Genomic DNA, 18,149 nt, shown 5'->3' with positions numbered 1-18,149 from the left:
CAAACCAAGCCAGTTTTGCTTTTAATGAATTGAGGTTTACATATATGTGTTTTAAATATTTATTGGCAACCTTTAGGTCTGTAACCCTCTAGGGGGGGCATCCTTGAAATCAGCAATGTCTGCATTGAGAAAGGTTCCATGCTTTAAATGCCCCTTCTGTTTCACACTTCTAAAAGTCTGCTAGGTACAAGATAAACCATAAGGCATTGGGACTTATTTGGGAGTTTTGAAAACATGGGGCCATATGTATCAACACATTTCCCCATAGACACAGAATGGGCAAAACCCTTTGATACATCTGGCCCATGGTATGCTGTCAAACCACTGTATTACAAGTACCATTGTCTATAATGCACTTGCAATATGGCAACAGGACACATGCCACTTTTGTGACAGAGCTTCCCATCCTGCAAACTAAAAATAACACTCATTGTCTTTTCATGTCTCTTGTTTATTTATTTATTTATTGTTTCTATTGCACGAACATGATTCACAAGTGGATGTCAGAGCACTGTACAGTACAAAAGCATTCATTTTCCATAGTTGTAGATGGCTTAAGTGTGCTACCAGATTTAAGTGAACGTTCTAAAAGTTGTACTCAGTTTGCATTAACGATTAATACAAATATTGATTATTGCACAGTTACAGTTCTTGAAACAATATTATCTCGCCTTTCTTCTCTAAGAAAGTAGCAATATTCTGCCCTTCCAATCACATCTTACATCATTCATGCACAGCTTGGGCAAAGTCCAGGAGATCCCTATGCATATCCAGAGTGTCCAGCGTATCCCAAAGAAACATTTCTCATCTAAACCACCCCTTATTTTTTCAGAATGCAAATCTAAAATTCTCCTACCTACTTACCTTAATATCCAACATTTAAGAAATAAATTTACGAAAAAGAATGAGAGCGCTGAAGTACACAAGGGGTATAGGTAGGGCCAAATAATGGGTAATGGAGCACTGAGCACATTGCTCCAGTCTGGTAAACATTATTCCTTTTTCCAGAACTTTACAAATGGGTTGAAGGATGCTGCACATTTTACACAGTCTAGAGTGACTATCTTTGCTTCGTAAGGTTTTCAGCCTAATGCCAACATGCCAACTTCGGAAAATTCTGAGCAAACTGAGATTACATACAAAAATCTGTAGTTGAGTTCTGAAAATACAAAAAATGTTGGTGTAAACTGAGGGAAAATCGGGCGTGCTTAACAAAGCAGTTGTTTGAGGTCATGTTTTCTAGAGTGCCTGAATGTAATCATGATTTATCAAGCTTGAAATACTATACTAACAGGATAAGATTAGCCAATGTGGTATAACCAGTTCCTATTAATTGCAACAGCAGAGTGTCCCCTCCCAACTCCATTCAGCACTCTACAAGAACAGAAACAATCTATTCACAGAGATCCTTCAATAATTCTTAGGGAAACATGGTGACACCACTGACAAAATGCCCACACACCTCCAACCTTCATGTCAATTTAATTTCAAGGTGCAAGAAAATGATGACTTTGGCTGAATATGAAGACTTGTGATTGATACTGCAATCTGCTTTTTGTTGTGCCTGTAATATACGGAGATGCCAGACGTGTGACATCTTTATATTTATTTTGTGGACATTGCATCATTTCTTACTGTCTGCTGGCATGAAATCTTCCAACAGGAACTCGTGTCTTTAAAACGTCTTGGTTTTCCTCAAAGAATATGCTTAGGGTCCCTGAGATTCCTACCCCAGGGCCAAACTTGCTTGTCTGAGAACTACAAAATGCTCGGTTTTGTTGACTGCTTAAGGCCTGCTGTCAGGTTCTAGGTCCTAGCATTTAATGAGAATCGGTTCCTGACCTGAGTCTACTCTTGAGCTTTGAGATCAACTTCCGGAGGTCAACTTCCGGAGGATCCGTTTAAGCCCCAATAGCATACTTCCCTTCTTTATTATGCGTGTTTACAAGTTCAAAATTGAGCTATGCTTGCTTACGGGTGATTCACAACCTCAGAATTGCATGCCTTCAAACACCGGTATAAAAGGGTTAACATACAGCAAAGTTCTCTGTTTATTAACAGGGATGGTAGTGTACTTTCCATGTGTTTTCTGTGATATTACAGGTACCCCAAACACTGTGTATGGTCTGTGGTCTGATTCAATTGATAGCACTTAAGGAGACCACTTGCTTTCGACTTTTAGTTTCTCGATGATTAACTTTAAGAACAGTAAGGGATTCCACTGCTTTACATATTGGGATTCACTCTTTAGGAATAACTGTAATACTCCCAATGAGTCATACCGATTTAATGTATGTGTAAATAAATCTGCTATTTTCAGCAATTGTGCATTTCTTACTTATAGCTTCAGCATCACAAGGCCAATAAGTGCTAATCGATTTACTGTGATTGTGTCCCATTGTTAGGCTACTGTACCTCAAGGTACCTTCGTCTTCACCTTGAACATTTTTTTTATATTTAATGTAATTATTCAATACGCGGTGTATTACTATTATGTATTTAATAAATAGGCGAAAAAAAATCTGTGGTTCATCTATGGATTGGAGCATGAGTCAGTGAATACCACTTCTTTCCATTTGCGAATGTAGTTAGAACTGCTAGTTGTGTTTTCAGCGGAGAAAAGCTTTTCTGTAAAAGCAGCATCAGAAAATACAGGTGTTAAATATAGTTTGTAATATTTACAACAAGAGGTGGTGAGGGACAGATAGTTTGTAAGGCAACGTATATGGATACCTAATAGGGAGCTTACTAACTAAAATGATCTCTTTGATAAATAAATATATAAATAAATAAATGTCCTAAATTACAATCTGAAAATTACTTTGCAAAAACTGCGTAAACTGAATTAGAGGCCTATGCTGGAAGCATACACAAATCAGACACATCTTATGAATAAACATAGGTACCAAGCCAAACATAATCAAATTCAAATATTATGTTGATAGAAATATAACCCCTGTGTAAGGGTGAATTGTGAAAAAAATCTTTGCGAACCATTCAGTGATTTTGTAAATTAAACATAGGAATATACTAGAAAACAAAATAACAAGTGCCATCCAACTTTCGCCAGGATATTTAGTGATGTGTGCATAGTGTGTCCACCTTGCTCATACGCATAACGCAAGGTTTCCATTTCTGGCTTTCTTTGGACAAACTTATGTGAGCTTTGAAACCCGGAAGTTGTACTCTTGGTTTCCTTCCTTTGAACCCGTTTGACCAGAAGACAATGATTTGTAAAAGATAGCTGATGACTGAAAAACACGGCTCCCAATTATCTCAGTTGTGGTACAATTCAGTTAAGCAACATTCTCCAACATGGGTAAGAAGTCTGGAAGCAGCCCCAGCTCCCAAAATGCTATGACAAGAGAATCACATGATAAAGCAGTGGTGAGAGTACCTACAGAAGAACCCCATCTGCAGTGGCCGGTGACTGTAATTGGAAGTGGAAATCCTATTTCATAAGCAGAATAACTGCACAGTAGCTGTGATTTCCGGTATGGATCTTTCTAGCTTCTTTGTGAGGTAGTCAGAAGATTTCTAAAGCTCCTTACTGTGGGGTTGAAATAGCAGCTGCGCAATCATAGAACTTGCAGAATGAAGAATGGTAGATGGAGGCAAGACCTACACCTTTCTATTATAAGTGCCTGCCAAGGACTGATACAAATTAAAACTCTGCAATAGTGTCAAAGCCACTGAAAACAGAGTAGCTGTAGAGAAACACAAAAGAACAGGTACTGTGTGACACTTGGGGGCTCATTACGATGCGCAGAATCGGGACAGACCGACCGACCTTCGGTCGGCAGTCCCGTCTGCAGTATTAGGATGCGACCACACATGGTGCAGTCGCTCACTCCCATTTTTCTATTGGAGCTTGTGCTGCGGTCGGAAACCGACTGCAGCAAAGCTCCCATAGAGAAATGGGAGTTTTTTATAATCCCTGCACTGCATGGCAGGCACTACCTGTTGCAGGGATTGACTGGAGGACACCATATTTGCCCCCCCAGCCCCCAACCGGAGGTCACTGATGCAAGGGGGCCTTGCTAGGGGCCCCCAAAGTCACTTTCTGGCACCCTTTTCATGTCGGAAAGCCTGACATGAAAACATGTGGGAAACCAACATCATAATCCAAATGGATTGGTGGAAACACCATCCTAAAGGGATTACGTGCTGGTTCCGACTGGCCGATTGGCTCCTTGAACCCGTCGGCAGCCAGCCAGAATGGCCGGCCAGTTTCACTTCCGGCCGCTGTGAGAAGTTGGCCAGATATATGATGCTCACTAGTTCTAGTAATCACCTTGTATCAGTCCAAACAACCCTTATGGTGATTGGTTGTAAAGTTAACCTTATAGACCAGCTATCCTAGTAGCGTGGACAAAAGCAGTCTTTAGGCTAAACTTTTTTGGCATGTGAAGCCAGCTGTTTTACCACATATAACCCCTTGAATACCAAGTGAAAGGACACCACACAGGTTGGTATGAAAATAAACAAGTATTTATTAACTAACATACACCTCTGAACTCTTTATGAGGTCAGAGGGCTAAGCACATGACAAACTCTTAGGAAAAATACGTTTAAGTTGCACGATTTACAATGGTGCCCTAGGGGCACGACAAACCATATACTAAGTAAGTGGAATGTGAAAGTCAATCAAAGGAATAGAGCTGTCCAGAGGCTGTAGGATCGCTGGGACCATGCTATACTAACTTGAGGTAGGTAATAGGAGGCCCACGGAGCGCGTGTGCAGAGTGTGAACTTACACGCGCGATGCGTACAATCGTCTATGGACAGTACAGTTTAAAGAAAAGGTGAGTACGGACGTCCCTGACTAGATAGGACTAAAACGGCTGTGGAACTTGACACTAGGAGAGTCAAGCTACCCTTGAGCACCGAAATGCTCATGTTACCTCACCCACAGGCTGCGGGTGCATAGGTGCCAAGTCGTGTCGGGTTCCGGCGTTGAAGTCTATGGAGCCTGGAGGAAAAGATGCTGCAGGCGGTCAGGAGGAAGATGTCCGGTGCGATCCAAGGGTGGATAAATGAAGAGAAGAACCTGAAAGCAGAGGGGACAATGTTTAAAGTCACTAGCCAGTGACTGGAGTGGAACCAGGAGTGGAACCAGATGTCGTGTTCGCGATCAGGTGGAGGTGGACGCTTGTCTCTGCAGCCACGTGGACCAGGTGGTGTCTTCGACAACCAGGATGGAGGTACGAGCTGTCCCACGCAGGCTCTCGCTGTCGGCGGTGTCGCCTCCGGATTAGGGTTCAACAGGCCTTGGCAAAAGCAACCCACGCGGTGAGTGGAAACGGCATCTGGAGTGGACCAGGAGGATCCGGGGTGCTCCTCTTTTGGAAGGGGGCAAGGGCCAGTCTGGAGCAACCAGACCAGCAGCAAAGTTGTCGGAGTTCATCGTCTAGGAGGCCACTAGCCAGCCGGCAAGTGACAAGACAACGCGTCAAGCAGCAAATAGGCAGAAGGGCCCCACGCAGATCTCGTGGATGCTGGAGGGCTGGTCTTCGGTGCAGGAGCTGCTCGGGGTCGGGGCTTCTCAGTCCCCAAAGCACTAGGTTGAGGATACCTCTGAAGTCGTACTGGAGCGAAGTGCTGCTTCTTTCAAGATGGCCGGTCCCACGTGTCTCGTCGCACCCACGGATCTCAGCTGTGCTGCAGATGTAGGTAGAGGTCGAAGAGGTCTGGGAATCTGGGTCTCGTCGGGCTCTGAAGTCTGGATCCTTGCAGGAAGACGACAAAGGGAAGCCACTGTACGCTGATGGTGCCTGCTAGTGCAGGGTGGACACTCCTTGCCCACAAGGGAGATTTCTTCAGTCTTCTGTGGAGCAGAACATCGAAGTCCAGAGTTTCTTCTTGTAAAGTTGTTCAGGATAATCTGATTTGGAATGGGACCAGCTCCTACCTTTATTCGGCTAAAGGGGACTGCACTACGACTAGGTCCCACCTCTGGGTGGGACCAGGAAGGGGGGTGGTTACACCCCCTTTCCTTTGTCCGGTCTGAGGCCAGCTCTGGGGCTGGAGTGCCCCAGGAACTGGTTTAGACCGGTGTATACACAGGGCACCTTGTGTGCCCCAGGCATGTCTCATTCCTTTGAGCCCTGTCCTACCTAATACACAAAATCCTGTCTGGGGTGGTGCTAGCACCTCCCAAGGCAGGAAACCCTTTGTCCAAGCCTCCCTCGCTGGAAGGACTCCCAGCAGCAGGAGGTCAGACTTGTGTCTGTGGTGGCAGCATCCATTTTGTGATGCTGAGGCTCGAGTTAACATTAACCGAGGTGCACAGTTACATACATGTCGTGTCCCTCTAGAAGGGTGGAATGCTAACCTCGTCGCCAGAATTGGCGAGGGGTTAGTATTCCAATTCGTATGACACCTTACTCGACATGTTTTGATAATGCTATGCCAAAGTTAGCATTTGACCGCGAGGTTCATAATGCACTTAAGAGTAAGCATGGGCGGAAAATCCGTTCCGCTCGCGGATTTTGCGGATTTTCGGGAAATCCGCAATCCGCGAGATTCGCGAATCTCCCGCAAAATCCGCAAATCCACGAGCAGCGGATTTTGCTCGCACTGCTCGCACTGTTCGCGTGAGTTCGCGGCTTCCCAGTACAACTTCGCGCCCCGCGAATAAGTGCTAAATTGCAGAAATACGATCTTAGCAAAACTGAAACTACTTGCCAGGTTCAAAAGTTCAGGCTCATCATTAGTAGCCATTTCCTGTAGTGCTTCCTGAGGGGCCCCTCCAGAGTTCAGTTGCCAGTTGCAACTATTATGTGACCCTGCTCTGAACCTCAGAATAGTTACACATATGCCACAAAGGTCCTGAATTACAGCTAAGGGAGACAAGCAGGAGCCAGGCTGGAAGTTAAAATCCATTAATCAGCCCCTAATTCATTATTGTCAGTTGGGGCAGGGCAGGTGTTGTAACTAATTTTGCAACAATGAAAGCACTTAGCAAGTGCAAAAGATCACTAATCAGGGCGCACTAAGGAAGCAGGTGCCAGCTAAAAAAATATTCTGTGACACATTAATCAGCCCCAAATTAATTCAGGTCACTTGAGGCAGGGAAGGTGTGCTTTGCTTTGCCGAAAATAATGTACACTGGACAACCAGAGGGTGTGGTGATGAAACAGAGGGTGGCATGGGTGGGCCAGAGGGTGGCATGAGTAGTCAGAGAGTGGCAGTGGTGACAGAGAGTGGCAGTGATGAAGAAGAGTGTCCCAAACAGGCTGGACACGTAGAAACAACAAGTTCGCGAAACTTGCGACCCGACAGGTAAGTTCGCAAATTGCGAAATTGTAAAAACCCTCGCGAACTGGCAGAAACACGGGCGAACACAAAAAAAAATCCGCAAATTCGCGGGAATTCGCGGATTTTGCGGATTGCGAATTCGCAAATCCGCAAAATTCGCGAACGCGAGATCCGCAAAATTCGCCCATGCTTACTTAAGAGTATATGGTATAGCGTTATCATGGAACAGCTATTAGGACTTGGTTCTGCAAGCTGCAAACGGGCTCAGCTCATGCCAGAGCACCATTTCACATAATTCCAAGCACTCTGCCTTCAGGATTGATAAGGTCTGCCATAGGAGAGACTGATAGGAATATATGTGTCCATTTTAGGGTTAGATATAGGAATACTATATCTAAAGCAAAGGGTGATTACACCACCTTTTCCCAGCTGTCGTGCAGCCAGTTGTGTCAGATTTGGATGGCCAGCCAGGGGTGGCATAATACATGCTGCAGCCCCTGGTAGGCCCTGGGTGCACCTATGCCCTGGGTACCTAAGGTATAAGGTATAAGGTGACTCAGTATCCAATTATATATGTACCTAAGGTACATGGAATCCATTTTACAGAGAGAGCAGTGGGCCAGGGGTCCTGAATAGCAGGGTCCCAGGTCAACTAAGTCAAAAAACCAGCAAAACACCAGGCAAAAAGTTGGGGGCAACCATAGTCAGATATCCACCTTCCTACAGCCGCCATCATTGTAATATGGTGGTCGAAAGTGAAATCGAAGATGTAGGTCAGAAAGCCTCAGACCAAAATGAGAGCCTTTCTATCTATGTCTATTACAATAACCAGTTCAGAAGTACTGGTTCTAGGGCTCAAGGTTCAATTTGCCAATGGTTGTAACTGTTTGCAGGTGAACAACTACCAAACAGTAATTCTTTCTCACAATTGATTCCATGAAATGACAAAATACCTAGTTAATACATTGCCTGCTGTTTAGGGGTCTTTGCACTAAAAGAGGATACCTTCCTTTTCCCAAAGTGGATAAACACCTTGGTCCATACTATTTTCTCTACTGATGACTTGAGCATCATGGATTTGACCAGATCGCTTAAATTAGTTGGCCTGCTCAAACTGACAAAGATGTCACTCGACAGCGAGTCAGCAACACATGCTAAAATGTACAAGTTTGATGGATAGAAATGCTGTGGTTCACTAGTATTTACATGTATTATTCTTGCAGTTTTCTGTACTAAATAAGTCTTTCATGCATCGCAGCAGTTGCTCCTACCTTATAACCAGCCTTCTGAATTCATAGGTACCCTATCTTTAAGAATACTTTGTCTGTCTCATCAATTAGCTAGGTAATTGGCCAACCAAAAAGGGAAAACATTGAGTTTACAATCAGTTCTACTCTTTTCTCCACTATGATTTCTTATGTTGCTATACTGCAATTTGTGTACGGTTACCGGCAATCGCCCCACCCCCCACTTAGCCGTATAATGCATGAAGCATCCAATATTATGCTCTGTTTGATGACTCAAACTACATGCACTGTTAACTGCACAACTTTGAGAATAGCATTCATAGTCACTTTGTTCAAGTCTGCTGTCTGACTCTCTCTCCCTTAGGACCCCTGCAGATCCACTCTGATGATTTTTAATCATTTGCCCGCTACACTCAATAACAGGTCCCATCGTTTGGACTATTTACAGAGCTCATAAATGTTTCTCAGATCTTCTTCAATTATTCACTTTTACCATTCCATTTGAAAGCTTCTTGCATGAAACAAACAACCATAAATTATGCCAATAAAGCTTCCACCTCTGATATGGAACCAATAATTACTTATTGGATGTCCTGTTGCAGATTGCACTTGTAGCGTAAAAAAAGGAAATCAAAGTTAAAATATACCTCTTCATGTGACTTTGAATTTTGAGTCACTAGACTATTCTAGTAGGCATGGTTGATTGCAATTTCACCTTTGTAACATAAGGCAGAGGACTGACCTGCTGGAACACTAAGGTATATCCGGAGAGGTTAGAGACTTTGGGGATATTAGCCATACCGACCAAGTAATGACCTCAGACCAGAATACCATTGAGGCTCATCTCCACTTTTTAGAGGGTTGTGATAAGCGAGTCTTGAACTGCCACCTCCCCAAAATATCCAGTGGGTCAATTACCCCAAAATCTAACACCTTTTGCAGGTGGCTAACGAGGAGTACAAACTGCTGCCCCCAAGCACCCGCCCACTGTTTCTTAACTCCCAAAACCATCTCTCCATCTCGAATTCGTGGAACAACTCATCTGCACCACAAATAAATGTATGGCTGCACCAGCAAAGGGTCACCAGCCTGTAATAGGAGACTGCAGGGAGAGACGTGAAAAGAACCTGTACTAGGCCATCTGGAGGCATAGAGAGAGAAGCACCCAAACCTCCTTGCTTGCCTTGCCAGTTTAAAAACTTTTTTACTCTAATTTTCAGGAAGTCCCCAGATATGACCATGTAGGCAATGCCAGCACCTGCAGACTGATTGAATTTGAAGGATGCACCCAATTCAGATAACCCTGAAGACCCAAAGAATGCAAGGGAATAAGGTAACCTAAAGAATAAAGTTTCATATTGTGAAGAGCATACATTTGACTGTATTCTAATGATATGTGACAGTCTTGACATGTCAATCAGCCTCCTGACATCATGCAAAATCAGGGAGATGTACTATCGTCCCCTTATACCCCTTCTACCCCTAAAGTTCTGTGTCAGGTCCTTCATTCCCCCAAGATCTACAAAGAAAACAATTGCTAGCAGTAGCCTCCTGACCAGCACCACAGAATTTCCAGACTTCCTTTACCTTGCAATGGGGGTCCTAACTTTAGGACCCCCATTGTATTGAACTGTTCTTCCATACTGCCTGATTCAAATGTTGCATCATACGCCCACCGTGCTGTCTCATATGTAAGCTTAGTGTTTTGGGCGAACAAGGCTTCCATCAGGATTAGGTCAACAGGGCACCTAGCTTCCACAAATACAGCGAGGATGCTGTTATCACCTTGTCAGCCTTCGGCAATAGTGCTCAAACTTCTGTCAACTTAAAATGAGACATGCCATCAGCCACTGTTTTTTCTTAATCCCCAGCACATCCTTGGCAGTGAAATACACATTGGAGAACAGACATCTACAGATTAAAGCTTTGAGTATTCTCAGGTTGAAAGGGCATTTTGCACTTTGGTTATTGATGGAGGTCACTGCAGGGCATTCTATCTGACCAGAATACTATACTCTGATCTGCAGCACCACCACAATTGGGAACCACTCAAGGAAAGTAAAGTTCTTGGTGATACCCGATGCCATCCACTCTGCAATCAATGCTGCATACACTACCCTTTGCCAAAAACTACCGAGAAGCCCATGCTCCCTGCTGCATTCTTGTAAAGGGCTAAGTCCGAGGTGAACTGCACCTGCTGGCACTACATGAGTTAAAAGGCCCAGGGAATGACATCCAAATAGTTATATCTTTCCAAACCTCATGCAATAGGCTCGTATGGTGATGCTTGCCCCGTAGGCCCAACATTGCTCTAGCAATGTTTTTGAAGAAATTCATTGGGATCACAATAAGTGCAAAGTTCATCAGCTGCAGGTTCTAGGGGGGAACTGAAGTGCCCTTTTGTGCATCCTGCCATTTCTCAAGGGGTGCTGAAAACCAAAACTGTGTCCTATGGTAACCTGAAAACCTGTGCCACTGAGTCTATTTCTCTAGCAAGAAATGACAATGTAGTTGCTGGCGCATCAGTTTTATCCTTTGCAAGTGGTACGTCTGATGCTTGGGTTAGTTTGTGAAATCTCTGGTGGGCCTGCCTACAAGCTGAGGAGCCCAGAGGTCCCATGAATAAGATGTCATCCAGGTAATGCACTATGTCTTCTGAGGCAATAAGCTCCTTCACTACCCACTCCAGAAAACGAATAAAAGCTTTAAAGTACTCACATTCACATAATACTGTCCTGCAAAAGTGAAGCTCAGAAATGGGTATCCGACTGCCTCTGTCTAATTTTGCCATCAAAGCTCCCATTCCCAGTTTTTAAAGTTTACGTATAGGCGCATCCAAGGAGGTGAATCAGACTGTGAACACGTCTTGTTGCAGGCCATATTTCACAGACTGATTAACAGTGAAGGACAAGTTGTTTAATCAGCAGAACCTGTTTAGCTCTTTTGTAGACTTTAGTCTTGGTGGTAAAGAAACCAGCCTTTTAATGGCAGGGTGTCAAAAGGGCCTGCTCCAGTACTAGCATGCACTTCCTTGAGGATCTTTACCTTGGTTATCTCTTGCTGTTTTGTATACGATTGCTGATTCCGAGGTGGTGCATTGGAGGTAAGGCTCACGCTGGAAGACCCCATGTTGAATTCTGAGTGCTACATATGTGTCTTCTTTTGATCCCAAGTTACCTTTTGACCTGATTGCCTTCATCTGCCCTAATATTATATCGTACTGTAGCCAGAGCTTACTGGAGTTCAGACGCGGCACTGTGGATCAGGGACATGTACATGAACGATTGTGCAGTCAAGGCTGGGCATTTCTCAGTTAGGGCTGCTGCATATATAGAGATCTATGTCACACAAAGGGTGGGTTCTGGGATGTGTTGACTTGATAAATGCAGGGGCGGTGCCTGGGAAGAGGAGAAGGAGAGAGAGCACAAGCCTAACAAGCTATGGATTTGGTAGTCAATGAAGAATTGGGTATCTTTTTCCTCATCTCTGAGGGGATCATGCCCTGGTATAGCAGATGAGGAAGCAAGAGTGAGTGAAGCTGTGCTGAAGAAGATGGTACTTGAGCTAAGGGGACCTTGCACTGCCCCTGCTTTAGTGGGTGGTGTGTTCAATGAGGGTTGCTTCCACACCTGGGCAACTGCACTGCCAGATCTCTTTCCTTATGACCATCCCACCGGTTACAGACTATGCACTGGTACCTGTCGCTTGGGCAACTGGGGCCAAGAATACAGAGGCGGGAACATCCCTAACTAGGGCTGCACCTTGAATCTTGGAAGCTACCGTAGCCGCCATAGGAACCCCCTGCATGGGTGAAGGTGCAGGCACAATAGCTAGGTTGCTTTCCCCCTCAGATGTTTTAAAGATCACCACGTTACTTTATCTTACCATCCCACCATTGGCATTGTTAATGGAATCCAGGGAACTTTACCCATCTGGGGGGGGAACTAACCCTCTGTATTAGGCACTGCCGGCAGCTGGTTCTCAATCCCAGTTCTCAGAGCAAGAATTAGTCTCTGTAATGAACCAGCACTTTTTGTGCCTCATAGGGAGGCTCAAGGATTGCTGCTGGTCTTCTCCTGGGCCCTCGGACACCACCTTTACCACACAATCAATGCTGTGGCTCTTCACTGCCTTCAAAACTCTCTGAAAGAAGCAAAGTTCTTCTTGCATGGTGGCCATCCTTGGTTGCACGCCCTCACTTTGGTGCCATGCTAATGAAGAAAGACTGAGAATGACATAGTGCACCTGCTTTTTCCGCTTATTTCCGATCCCACTGGTCAGAACAGAGGTGGTCTGAATTGGCTGTGTAACCTGGGGTCTGCTAACCCTTGCCCCCACCCTGTAAAGGGAAATTGCTAAACATTCCTTCCTTGCACCCTCCAATCCTGGTTGTTTGCACACTTGTTCTCTTACCTCAAAAATCTCCTGTCCGGGACCACCAAGAGAGGCCTAGGATAAATCTAACCAAAACTGGGCGAATCTTGTGCTTTTGTCCATTTGTGATACCTCATTGCAATAGTATGCGGCAGACCAAGAATTCTCTGGCACCTTCATTTCTTATTATGTTCCTACATAAAGGCTCCTACTTGCCTCCTGTATCTACAACCCATCTCCTTGCAAGGTGTGGAATCGAATTCTACATTTTGAAATGTGTTAAAATGGTTGGTGGGGCTTAATTTCCATTGCAGTATATACAAAATAAATTGTACGGAGAATGTCTCCTCTTTGAGCTACAAAGGAATCACTGGCTACTAAGGAATTCCAAATACAAGTATTTCAACACTGCAGTCATCTGAAAGCAGCATCTGAATAAACAAGTGACTATCACTGTACAGAACAAAATGTGCAGAGTGGTGTTATCAATCAGGAATTACTTCCTTTATTACAGTGTATCTCTCAGCATTCTGCTTTGCGTGAGCTGGCACTGACATTGCAGAGGTAAATCTTGCATTTGGCAGCCACTTACATATGCCCTGCTATAAATGAAAAGATTGCAGTTCAAGCTTGTCTACATCTACGGCCCTAATATTGGTGCTGGTGTCATTGTGCCAGGCAGGTTTTTGAGCCCTCTCCAGTTTAAGTAACTAGGGGACGGGAGTAGAGCGTGCCAGCAGAAACACTGCCAAAATACATGTAATTATTCATTTCTTCTAATGAGGAGAAATTATAGCAAATGGCCTTAGAGTGCCAAAGGCTTTAGAAAAAGAAATCGACAGGGTCCTTCGTGAAACATATTTTAAAGACTACAAAATAATGAGGGAGTTGTGTTTCCATGTGAGCGTTAACTGAATCCGAATATTTACTTTATTCACTAAAAGGGCAGACACCTACAGGTTTTGTAGCGAAGTGAAACACAAGATTGAAATATGTTCATTTCAACAGTTGAGTTAGAGGGCGTGGGGCTTGCTTACATTACACACACTACTTGCGGATTTTTAACTCGATAGGAATAAATAGTTTGGCCGTAAGGCGCTCTATTATTTTACTTATCACTAGTGTAGAATACATAATAATGAGCAATTGTTGATGGAAAGTCCATTGGTGCTACTCACTTAAGCTTAATAGTGCCAATAAAGGGACCCTGGACAGGTATGTAAAATTGTTTTGTTCTCTCCATATTACTTCCATTCCTGCAGCATTTAATCTGGGAGGAGAGGAGTTAAAAAACACGTAGTGGTAAAGAAATCCTTTACAAGAGTTTATGGAAGTGTGATCGCTTTGAGGTTTTAGAAGAGTTGTAGAAACTCAAGAGGATCCAATCCTCTCTGCAAAGAATGTCTAATGATATATCCTGTCAATCACACATCAACCAAGCAAGGAAAGTAATCGAATCAACTTTGATCCAAGAAAAATCTATAACAGTGATTGCCTGCAGGTCCAGATCTTGGTAGTCTTCTAGGATGAGTTCTCATTTGCTGCTCGCATTTGTCTCATCATTGGAGATGAATCTTTTGCATCTGTCATGTTCTGGTATTTTATGATACAGTAAACGTATTTATTTAGACCATCATTCACCTAGGATTATTGGCACTACAGGTTCATGACAACACACATGCTAATTAAAGGAAGCGATGAGAAGTGAAAAGTATTGCAGGGCAAACAGCCAAGTCTCAAGGAGTCTCCTAAATCTGGTGTGTCAGCTTTCTCTGCAAAGGTCAGACAGAAAGAGTTCCTGGTTTACAGCTTCAGTGAAAGCCCTACCACCAATCTAATAGGTTAGCTTATGGGCACTGTTAGGAGAGCATAATTAAGTGGCTAGTGTAATACCAGTTGATCACAGAAAGTTGCTCAACAGTGCTGCAAACTAAAGTCATGGCTTTGGGAAATCGTGCCTCTAGCCAATGTAGAGACTGATCGAGTGGGAGAGATATACTCCTTTTTTGAGAGGGCAGTGCAGTTTTCGTCAAGGTTCAGGAAGGTAGACTGAGTTTCAGAAGTCTGGGCGTGGTTGGATGAGGGCGTTTTCTACTCATATGTGTGGACAACATCCAATAATATGCAAAATCCTTTTTAAGATTTTTAACAGAAAAAAACATGTAATTGCCACTTGGACTCTTGATCATCTGTTATATGATTTTGATCAATATGAATGTCCAGACTGCACAAATACTTGTCCTCGGTGTGGTAACCACGTCTGCTGGCCAATCTTTGCCCTATATTGTGGGGGTTCTGGATGCAAGCAAGACCTTTGTTTTGCATGATTTAATTCCAGGAATTTAACTACCATCCTTCAACTGATGAAATTGAGGATATCTGGCTGGGCGTGATTTTCACTGTGAGCAGTGCCCTATTGCAGCCTTCAGGGGAATTATCGGCCAGGTGCCATCAATGTAAATGTAGAAGCAGATTCCCACCACTCTGTGTAAAAATCGCCATATGTATATATTAAATAAAATAGCAAAGCTAATCTTTTAGTCAGGAATGGTCGATGGTGTCAAACATGCCTCAAAAGCCCCTAAGGAATAGTGCCACAACTCCACAGCGATGAACTTTATACCTGAGGACACCAATTACTGACAGGATAAGCAGTTTTAAATTATTACTTGGCTTGAAAAGGATTAGGCAAATCAGGTCACTAGGAAGAAGTATTGCATGTGTGAGTCGAGAAATTCCCTATCAAAATATGCTGCAATTATCCTGATATGTAACTGAGACACACTGTATGTGGGGCCTACCATAATACCAGTGCAGGAAAGGATCTTGAAATAAGAAAACGCTAATAGGTATAAGGACACCAATTATCCCATGGCGTCTCACTAGCATGAGATGGTACTCTGTGGTGTGAAGCTCTTTAACCAAAGCTCAGAGGGTAAGATACTGTAGAATTTAGGTGTGGTGGATTAATGTGGAACAAGTGGTCCATTCTGTTCACAACAATGCCCAGAAATGTCAATATTGGGAAAATTAAATATTGTGATGCTTTCATCATTCAAACTGTTATTCTGGTTGAAACTTTCTTGGCGAAGAGTCCAAAGTCAGAGTTTCTGCCAAACCTTATGTTACAATGTTCTTCATCTATATGACTGACACATTAGCATGATATTCTATATGAAACTGTTTTCTGTATTTCATTGAACTTGCCTTTTAGTACGCAAATATGTATGTAAAATCATATTCCATGTCAATCGTTGGACCAATATGATGTTATTGCCTGTGCAACCTTTTTTTCTTGCACATGTTCCCACTTGCAAGCATCATCTGCACACACAACATTGACCAGTCATCCTCCTCCTCACCTTTAAGTTTGTTGTCCTCCTCGACCTTTGCTCGTTCCGGGTCCTTCTTCTACATAGTCCAGATTTGCCTCTCTTCTTAGGAGTCTTCTTCTGCTCCATCGTCCTCCTTTGGGTCATTCTTTCCCGACACAAGGTCCTCGCTTCCCCAGATCCTTCCTGACAGTTGGTTTTGTTTTCTGGATTTCTGAGACAATATCGAAATAAAAATTTAAATGGACACAAATATTGCGTAAAAAATAATGCAAACCAAAATATTGCGTTCCTATACTTATAATGGCAAGTAAGAAAATTTCAGAAAAAAATATTGTTGAAATAAATATTGATTTTTTAAAAATATAACGAGTTTAAAGTAGTAAATGTTGTATACTCTAATATAGAAATGTAATACAATGTAAATTAAATATATTCCAATAATATTTAATACTATATTTAAATATATACTTATATAAACACATAAATATGTGTCTGTATTTATATAAATATATATCGGAACATAATTAATAAAAATATTTATTTCATATATCACATGCATTGAATTTATAAATATAAATATACACAACATAATGAATAAACAGATTTATTATAATTAGATGTGTTTGATATCTATTAATATGAAAGTATATGTAGAAATATTCATATTAATACATTTAAAATATCAATAACACTATCAACATTAAAATACATTTAAAAATCAAATAACATAAATTAAATAATTCATGCAAAAAAAATATTCAACCAACAATATGAAAAATATTAGAGTCTAAGAAAATAAAATGTACTATTTTCACTCCAATCTCTGCTAAAGTAAGTGTAGAGTTGGATTTTGGAAGGATGAAATTTACTATTCCCACTCCGGTTTACTATTAGCACTCCAAATATTGCAACTGTAGGGAAAGCGTTGGATTTTGTATGGGTGAAATTTACTATTCCCACTCTAAACAGCTCAATATTAAGGAAAGTGTTTGACATTGGAGTAGTCAAATTTTCTATTCTCACTCTAGTCTTTACAACAGAAGGCAAAGTATTGGAATTTCTGGGGTGAAATGTACTATCCCCACTCCAGTCAGGGCAACAGTAGGGCAAGTGTTGGACTTTAGGGGGCAGAATTTACTATTCCCTCTCCAGTCTCTGCGACATTAGAAAAACAGCAGATTTTAGAGGGGGGAAAGTTACTATTCCTACTCCAGTCAGGACAAGTGTTAGACTTTAGAGGGCAGAATTTACTATTCCCACTCCAGTCTCTGCGACATCATGGAAAGCAGCAGATTTTGGAGGGGTAAAATGAAATATTCCAACTCAAAGTACTGCAACAGTAGGGAAAGTGTTAAACTTCAAAGAGGTTAATTTTACTATTCCTGCTGCTGTCTAAGCAAGAGCAGGGAAATACTTCACTTAAGACACATTATATATATTTGAGTAGCCCCATGAATGTAGAAAAAATAACAAACTCCTGAAAAAATATGAATTAACATGAAACATATATATATATATATATATATATATATATATATATATATATATATATATATATATATATATATATATATATATATATATATATATATATATAAATATATATACATATCATTTTTTCCAACATAAACAATTCATTTGTGTAATTGCTATTCAAAAAATAATAACAAACCTAGACTACTCTACAAACCAGCATCTAAAATATAACTAAAACAATGACTATTACATTGCTTACATATTTAAAAAAAATAATAATAATAAATAATATTTAATTGTTAATTAATTAATACTTAATTAACTTCCTACCCTAAACCCCTACATACCCGGCATCCCATAACTAAAATGTAACTCAAATAAATAAGTATAGCACAATTTAAATAATTGATAAATAAATAATTGTTAATTGTTACTTAACTTCGCACCCTATAGCACA

This window comes from Lissotriton vulgaris, chromosome 2_1, assembly GCF_964263255.1.
Source record: "Lissotriton vulgaris chromosome 2_1, aLisVul1.2, whole genome shotgun sequence".
NCBI classification, from domain to species: domain Eukaryota; kingdom Metazoa; phylum Chordata; class Amphibia; order Caudata; family Salamandridae; genus Lissotriton; species Lissotriton vulgaris.
Note: the sequence above shows the minus strand (reverse complement) of the source record.